The following is an 8,480-nucleotide window of genomic DNA, read 5'->3' as shown; positions in this document are numbered from 1 at the left end:
ATCTCAGCTCACTACAAGCTCTGCCTCCTGGGTTCACGCCATTCTCCTGCCTCAGCCTCCCAAGTAACTGGGACTACAGGTGCCCGCCACCACGCCCGGCTAATTTTTTATATTTTTAGTAGAGACAGGGTTTCACCGTGTTAGCCAGGATGGTCTCGATCTCCTGACCTCATGATCCGCCCGCCTTGGCCTCCCAAAGTGCTGGGATTACAGGTGTGAGCCACTGCACCCGGCCTACACTCTTTTTTAAAATAAAGTTCTCAGGCCAGTTGCAGTGGCTCATGCCTGTAATTTCAGCACTTCAGGAGGCTGAAGGGGGTAGATCACCTGAGAAGTCAGGACTTTGAGACCAGCCTCACCAACATGGTGAAACCCTGTCTCTACTAAAAATACAAAAATTAGCTGAGCATGGTGGCGGGCGTCTGTAATCCCAGCTACTTGGGAGGCTGAGGCAGGAGAATTGTTTGAACCAGGGAGGCAGAGGTTGCAGTGAGCTGAGATTGTGCCATTGCACTCCAGGCTGGGCGACAGAGCAAGACTCCATCTCAAAAATAAATAAATAAATAAAGTTTTCATAATCTGATGCATATGTTGCACATACAGCACATCTCAGTTTGGACCAGCTACATTTCGAGTGCTCAGTAGCCACACATGACTAATGGCTGCCATAGTAGACAGCACGGGTAGATGGCATGTTGGGTGAGCAAGTCAATTCTTGCCACATCCCTTTTGTTGCTGCCAGTGTTCTCTCTAATTATTTCCTGTTCATTCTCCCAATTGATTTCAGAAAATGCCATCCTGTCTTAACCTGCTGAAGAGAAAGAAGAAAGGGGACTGTGGGTGTATTCGAGCTAAAGTAATAATTAGAGAGACAGGAGCATTCTGGGCCCAGGCAAGGTGAGAGCAGTGGAATTCAAATTTTCAGAGCCCCAGGGGACTCATGAAGGATGGATGGGAGGAAAAGGACGGCAAGAGGTAGGCCAATTGCTGTCATGAGGAAGAGTAAAATTCTTAAGTCAAAATCAAAATAAAGGCTGGGTGTGGTGGCTCATGCCTGTAATCCTAGCACTTTGGGAGGCCCAGGTGGTAGGATCACTTGAGCCCAGGAGTTTGAATCCAGCCTGGGCAACAAAGTGAGATCCCTATCTCTATGAAAAAGTAAAAATTAGCCCGGCATTGTAGCACACACTTGTAGTCCCAGCTATCCAGGAGGCTAAGGCTAGAGGACTGCTTGAGCCTAGGAGGTTGAGGCTGCAGTCAGCCGTGATCAAGCCGCTGCACTCCAGCCTGGACAACAGAGTGAGGCTCTGTCTCAGAAAAAACAACAACAACAAAAAGAAAACTATGTTGTTCTTTGATTACAGAAGTGAAACTTTTATAAAATATGAGGAAAACAAAAGCACTGAATAAATATCTCTCTAATGGTAGTGATAGTCCCTGTTAATAGTATATTAATTATATATTTTATTAATTTTGTTTATACTTGTATATGTATACATGTATACGTAACACCTGTTTTTTTTACTTTAACATGTATTATGAACCTTTCCCTGTGTCATTAAGTACTCTTTTTTTTTTTTTTTTTTTGAGACAGGGTCTCACTCTGTCACTCAGGCTGGAGTGTAGTGGGACAGTTACAGCTCACCTCAGCCTTGACCTCCCAGGCTCAAGTGATTCTCCCACCTCAGCCTCCCAAATAGCTGGGACCACAGGCATGTGACACCATACACAGAGAATTTTTGTATTTCTTCTAGAGATGGGGTTTCACCATCTGGTCTTGAACTCCTGGGCTCAAGCAATCCTGCTTTGGCCTCCCAAAGTGCTGGGATTACAGGCGTGAGGCACTGTGCCCTGCCTTTAAGTATGCTTTTAAAATAGGATTTGTAATTATTGTGATTAGATGGGATTTCATCCTGTGGGTATGCTATAATTTAATTCAACCAGTCCTCTTTTGTTGGACATTTAGGTTTAATCAAGGTTTGTCTGTGATAGGCAGTGTTACTATAAACATCTGTAATCAGTCTTAGCGCACATTTCTGATTTGCTGGTTGAGGGGGTATAAATATTTTAGGGCAATTTATACATATTTTCATCTTCTGTCTTTCTTTTCTTTTCTTTTCTTTTTTTTTTTTTTTTTTTTTTTGAGACAGAGTGAGTGTAGTGGCATGATCTCCACTCGCTGCAACCTCTGCCTCTCAGGTGGTTCAAGTGATTCTCCTGTCTCAGCCTTCTGAGTAGCTGAGACTACAGTTGTGTACTACCACACCCAGCTAATTTTTGTATTTTTAGTAGATATGGGGTTTCACCACGTTGGCCAGGCTGGTTCAAACTCCTGACTTCAGGTGATCCACCCACCTCGGCCTCCGAAAGTGCTGGGATTACAGGCGTGAGCCACCACACCTGGCCCATATTGTCATCTTCTTGAGACTGTACTAATTGGAACTACCTAACAACGTAGAAAACATTTTTCTCATTTTATAAGAAAAAACTTCCTAACAACCCAAGAGAGAATGGGAGGCAGCAAGCTTTCTGTCATGAGGCCTGCTGGAGTATGGGCTAAAGCCATAGTATCGATTCTTCTTCCCTCACTGACACTGAGCATCAATTACGATGGCTCATAAAGGGGAAAGTTGCCTTCTCTTGCCCTTAGTTGGACATCACAGAGCTAGATTGCTTGGTGGAGGCAATAACTTAAGAAATAAATAACTGCATTGGGGTCAGCATTGGGCTAATGACCTTTAAGGTTTCCTCTCACCTTAAGGACCTATGTATGATACTTATACATATGAAGTTTCTGTGCTGATTCTAACATAGCCTGTACCTGCTTGTCTGTGCTTTCAGCAGGTAGGGACGTGGTGAGCTCCTCAAGGGATTTTCCCAAGGTACAAATCTCTTTGAGGTAGACAAGTTTCTCCCAGAGGATGAAAACTGTGTCCTAAAATGAGCATCATGTTGTTCAGCTCTTTTCTATCGTTGCCGATCTTCCATCTAGTCATTTTATTAGTTACTGTATTAGTCCATTCTCATACTGCTATAAAGAACTTCCTGAGACTGGGTAATTTATGAAGAAGAGAGATTTAGTTGACTCACGGTTCCCAGGCTTGGCAGGAAACATGACTGGGAAGCTTCAGGAAACTTACAATCAGGGCAGAAGGCAAAGGGGAAGCAGGCACAATCTTCACCTGGTGGAGCAGGAGACAGCGAGAGCGCAAAGGGGGAAGTGCCACACACTTCTAAACCATCAGATCTCATGAGAACTCACTCACTATCATGAGAACAGCAAGGGGGAAATCACCCCATGATTCAATCACCTCCCACCAGCCCCCTCCTCAATTCGATGTGGGATGTGCGGGGGGACACAAATCCAAACCATATCAGTTGCTTAGAGGGGGATGTTGAATTACAGTCCCCAACTTTAATTGTGGGTTTATCTATTTCTCCTTTCAACTCTTACCATTTTTTGCTTTTGTTTTTGCTGTTGTTTGGGGCATACACACTTAGAATTGTTATGGCTTCCTGGTAAATTGATTCTTTTATCATTATATAATGTTCCTCTTTGTGTCTAGTAAATTTCTTTGCTCTGAATCTACCTTATCAGATGTAAATGTAGCTACTCCTGATTTTTAAAAATTAATATGATATTCTTTTATCGTATGTATGTTATTGAATTTCAAATGAGTCTCTTGTAAGCAGCATATATTTGGATCTTTTTAAAATTCACTCTGCCAATTTATGTCTTTTGATTGTTGTATCTAGACAAGTTACACTTAAGATAATTACTGATATTAGTGAATATTACTGATATTACTAATTACTGATAAATTACTGATATTACTAAACCTCTTAGGTACGCAATTTTATTATTTGTTTTCTGGTTTTTTTCCTCTAGTTCTTATTACTCTGTTTCTCTCTTTTGTCTTTCTTTGGATTTCTTGAATATCTTTTAAAAATTCATCTTGATTTATTTACAAGGCTTTCAAGTGTATCTCTTTGTATAATTCTTTTAGAGGTTGCTGTCAGTATTACGCTATATATATGTGACTTAACCATTTTGAGTGAAATGTGGAAATCTTACTTTCATTTAGATCTATTTACCTTCCATGATTTTAAATATAATTTTCATGAGTATCAGATAGGGTTTTATTTTTTGTTAGAATCAGTGACTATGATTGTAAAATTCATGATGGGTATAGTCTATTGTATGTGCGCGTATTTCTGATTGTTTCTGCTGCTCTTTCTTCCTTCTTGATGTTCCAAGATTCCTTTTTTTTATATAATTTCCTTTTATTTGAAGAACTTTCTTCAGCCAGTCTTTAAGGATTTATTTGCTAGTGTCAAATTATTTTAGCTTTCCTTTGTCTGAGAATGGTTTTATTTCCCCTTTATTCATGAAGAGTAATTTTGCCAGATACAGAATTCATGATTGACAATTCTTTTCTTTCAGCACTTGAACAATGTTGTGCCACTTCCAGCTGGCCTCCATGGTTTCAGATGAGAAATCTGCTGTCATTCATACTGGGTTCCCCTATAAGTGGTGCATAGTTCCTCCCTGGCTGCTTTTAACATGTTGTGTTTGTCTCCAGTTTTCAGAAGTTCAATTATCGTGTGTTGTGGTATGGATTTCTTTGGATTTCTCTTTGGAGTTTGCTCAGCTTTTGAATCTGTAGATTTGTGTCTGCCAAATTTGGAAAGTTTTCAGCCATTATTTATTCAAATACTATTTTAGGCTCTTTATTCTCCTATCCTTCTGGCACTTCAGTGATACAAATGTTGGCTTTTTTGTTATAGTCTCACAAGCCTTGGAAGCTCCATTCATTCTTTTTTCAGTCCATTTTCTGTATTCTCACATTGGTTCAATTCTTTGATCTGTCCTAAAGTTCACTGATTCTATTCTGTAATCTCCTCTCTAATATTGAGATTATCTGTTGAGATTTCTATTTATGTTACTGTATTTTTAGTTCTGTAATTTTCATTGATTCTTTTTTACAATTTCTACTTATTGCTGAGATTTTCTATTTTTATTTGTTTTAAGAAAATTGGTAATTGATTTTTAAAACATTTTTATGACAACCGCTTTAAAATCCTCTCAGATAATTCTGACATCTAATTCACCTTGGTTGAGATCAGTTGATTGGTTGTTCTTTCTCATCCAAGTTGTGATTTTTCTGGTTCTTGGTATAACAGATGATTTTTTAAATTGTATCTCAGCCATTTTGTCTGTTAGGATATTCAGGGTCCTATTTAAATATTTTATTTTAGTAGGCACTCACTGTATTTACATTTAGCACACAGGTCCTGGCCCACTTTCATGGAGTGTGGTTTACATGATAGTTTCATTTTCAGAGCCTTTACAATGTTTTTTGGGTCTGTTTGGTGTATTTGGCACTGCTGGGGCTCTCACAAGTCTTTGCTCATGCTGCCTAAGGGGGCAGAAGGACTTACCCCAGGCCAGGGCCACTAGATTTCTCTCCATTGATGAGTGGAGTCTCAGGTCTATGGAGACAAAGAGGCTTCTTAGGCCATGCACTTTTGACAGAATCTCTTTTTTCTTTTTCTTTTTTTTCTTTTTTAATTTTGAGATGGAGTCTCACTCTGTTGCCCAGGCTAGAGTGCAGTGGCATGAACTTGGCTCACTGCAACCTCCACCTCCTGGGTTCAAGTGATTCTCCTGCCTCAGCCTCCCAAGTAGCTGGGACTACAAGCGCCCGCCACCACGCCTGGCTAATTTTTGTATTTTTAGTAGAGATGGGGTTTTATCATATTGGCCAGGCTGATCTCAAACTCCTGACCTTGTGATCCGCCCGCCTCGGCCTCCCAAAGTGCTGGGATTACAGGCATGAGCCACTGCGCCTGGCCGGCAGAATCTCTTTTATTGGTGCCATGGGCTACCTCCTATGTCCCTGGATTGGGGGAATGGAGTTTCAGGCCTACGGGGATAGAGAGGCTTCCTGGACTGGGCTGGGCTGCTTGTTGTGGCTGAGTCCCTCCCACCAGTGCCACTCCACTACCTTAGTATCTCTTGGTGAGGTATGGAAGTCTCAGGCCCAGCAGGGAAGAAGAGCGCTTCCCTTGGCTGCTTTTTTTTTGTTTCTTTTTTTTTGAAGCAGAACTCCCCCTCTATACCTTGTGCGAGTACTGCCAGGCTCACCTGGTGTTGTTGGAAGGGCTCTTGTTAGATCTGAGGGAGAAATGAGCCCACTGAGCTGCTTTCTGTTGCTAGGTTGGGAATCAGTAATGCTGGGCCCACGCTGCCTTCTGTTTGGTGGGAGGACAGAACACAAGAATTCTTCAGTTACTTTTATAACACTGCCCTGGCCTCCTCCCCCTTCCTTGTTTCTCTGGCCCCTTGTGCAGTAATTGCTTGTTGAGTGACCCTCATGGTTGACTTGATGTTGTGCCTGGCACTTTGTCTGTCCCTGAAGTACTCTAAAATTGTACCGTTGTAATGACTTAGGGGAGCCAAGCCCTACTTGTCGTTTCAGAACACATATCTTATGGTTGTGTTGTGTTGTGTTGTGTTCAGTCAAAAGCCTGTATTTGATGGCTAGATAGGTCTCACTTAAAAGAATAACAAGAAAGCAGAAAAGAAAAAAAAAAGAACTGAAAGCTCTTCTTCATTGTTCCATAGGTTCAGAAAAGCACAAAAGCTCTGGGCAGCTCTCTAGTGGGATTTTCTTTTCCTCCCTAGTGTGAATATTCTTAAGAGCCAGGAGGCTTAACAAACTCTGGGTTCTTATGGGAGCAAATGTGGGTATATCAGACAACATTTTTACAATTCCCATCCATCTTCTTCTGGTCTTGTTGTCCATTATCAATACAGAGCTTCCTTCCTTTTAAATATTCACCTCTGGGGGCAGGCTTTGGGTTTTGGTTTTGTTAAGGAGAGGGCTGTGACATGTCCTCTGCCCACGTGACCTTCCTCATCTGCCTGAGACATCATCCTTCAGGTCCAGGCAACATTTTCTTCCTCCTTTGAAGCCGTCCCTAACTGCTCCTGCCCAGCGTCCTCACCCTCCTCTGAAGTCCTAACTGCAATATCTGAACCATGTAATTTTATACTGTTTTGCTATCTCTCCTGCAAGGGCGTTTGAACTCTTTTTTTCCCTTTTTGTTTTTTAAGACAAGGTCTTGCTCTGTCACCCAGACTAGAGTGCAGTGGCACAATCATGGCTCACTGCAGCCTTGACCTCCTGGGCTCAAGCGACCCTCCTGCCTCAACCTCCTGTGTAGCTGAGACTAGAGACGTATGCCACCACCGCCCATATAATTTTTTTTTTTTTTTTTTAACTTTTCATAGAGATGAGCATCTCACTTTGTTGCCCAGGCTGGTCTCTCGTTCCCAGACTCAAGCAATCTTCCCAAAGTGCTGGGATCACAGGCATGAGCCGCCACACCCAACCTCATTTAACCCTTGCTTAGTGTTTTAGTTAATTCCATTCAGAATAAAACACAAAATCTTTCCATGCCTTATGAGGGCCTTTATGATCCTGCTACCCTCCACACTCCCTGCTCCCCCTTCCTCCGTCCCTCAGCCTCAGCCACACTGCCTGTCCCGGTCCTTCAGATGCCAAACACACTGTTGAATCCCTAGTGCCTAGAACATTCAATGAATGTCTATTGAATGAATTAATTAATTTAAATAAAGTTTATTATCTTGCCGTAAAAAACGAAGCCTGTGCTTATTTTAGAACTTTGGGAAATATAAAAATGTAGCTTTAAAAAGTCCTATAGGTCGGGCGCGGTGGCTCACGCCTGTAATCCCAGCACTTTGGGAGGCCAAGGCAGGTGAATCACCTGAGGTCAGGAGCTCGAGACTAGCCTGGCCAACATAGTGAAACCCTGTCTCTACTAAAAGCACAAAAATGGACTGTGTGTGGTGGTACGTGCCTATAATCCCAGCTACTTAGGAGGCTGAGACAGGATAATAGTTTGAACCTGGGAAGCAGAGAGGCTGCAGTGAGCCAAGATTATGCCATTGCATTCCAGCCTGGGCAACAAAGCAAGACTCCATCTCAAAATAAATAAATAAAAAGTAAAAATCCCTGTATAATTCCACACTTGAGAGGCAAAACGTAATTTATACTTTTTAAGAAATATTTCTTTCCAGTCCTTTTATTATTTATGGCATTTCAGTTGGTTTGTTTTAATATGGTCTGTTCACAATGTATTTTATGCAGAATTTGACCTTTTTATGTGTGCATACCTTGTTTTTCCTGTTATGTTTATTTATTTATGCTGCTCATTATTCAGAAAGAATTTGAGGCCCTATTGTCAGAGGCATTGGAACCAGAACGACTTCATCTTGAAAAGGGGCTGAGTAAAATAAGGTTGAGACCTATTAAGCTGCATTCCCAGGAGGTGAGGCATTCTAAGTCACGAATGAGACAGGAGGTCAGATAGATGCAGATACAGGTGACACAGGTGACAAAGACCTTGCTGATACAACAAGTTGCAGGAAAAAAGCCAGTCAAAACCCACTG

Source organism: Piliocolobus tephrosceles, chromosome 20, assembly GCF_002776525.5.
Source record: "Piliocolobus tephrosceles isolate RC106 chromosome 20, ASM277652v3, whole genome shotgun sequence".
In the NCBI taxonomy this organism is placed as follows: domain Eukaryota; kingdom Metazoa; phylum Chordata; class Mammalia; order Primates; family Cercopithecidae; genus Piliocolobus; species Piliocolobus tephrosceles.
This window is presented reverse-complemented; position numbering follows the sequence as displayed.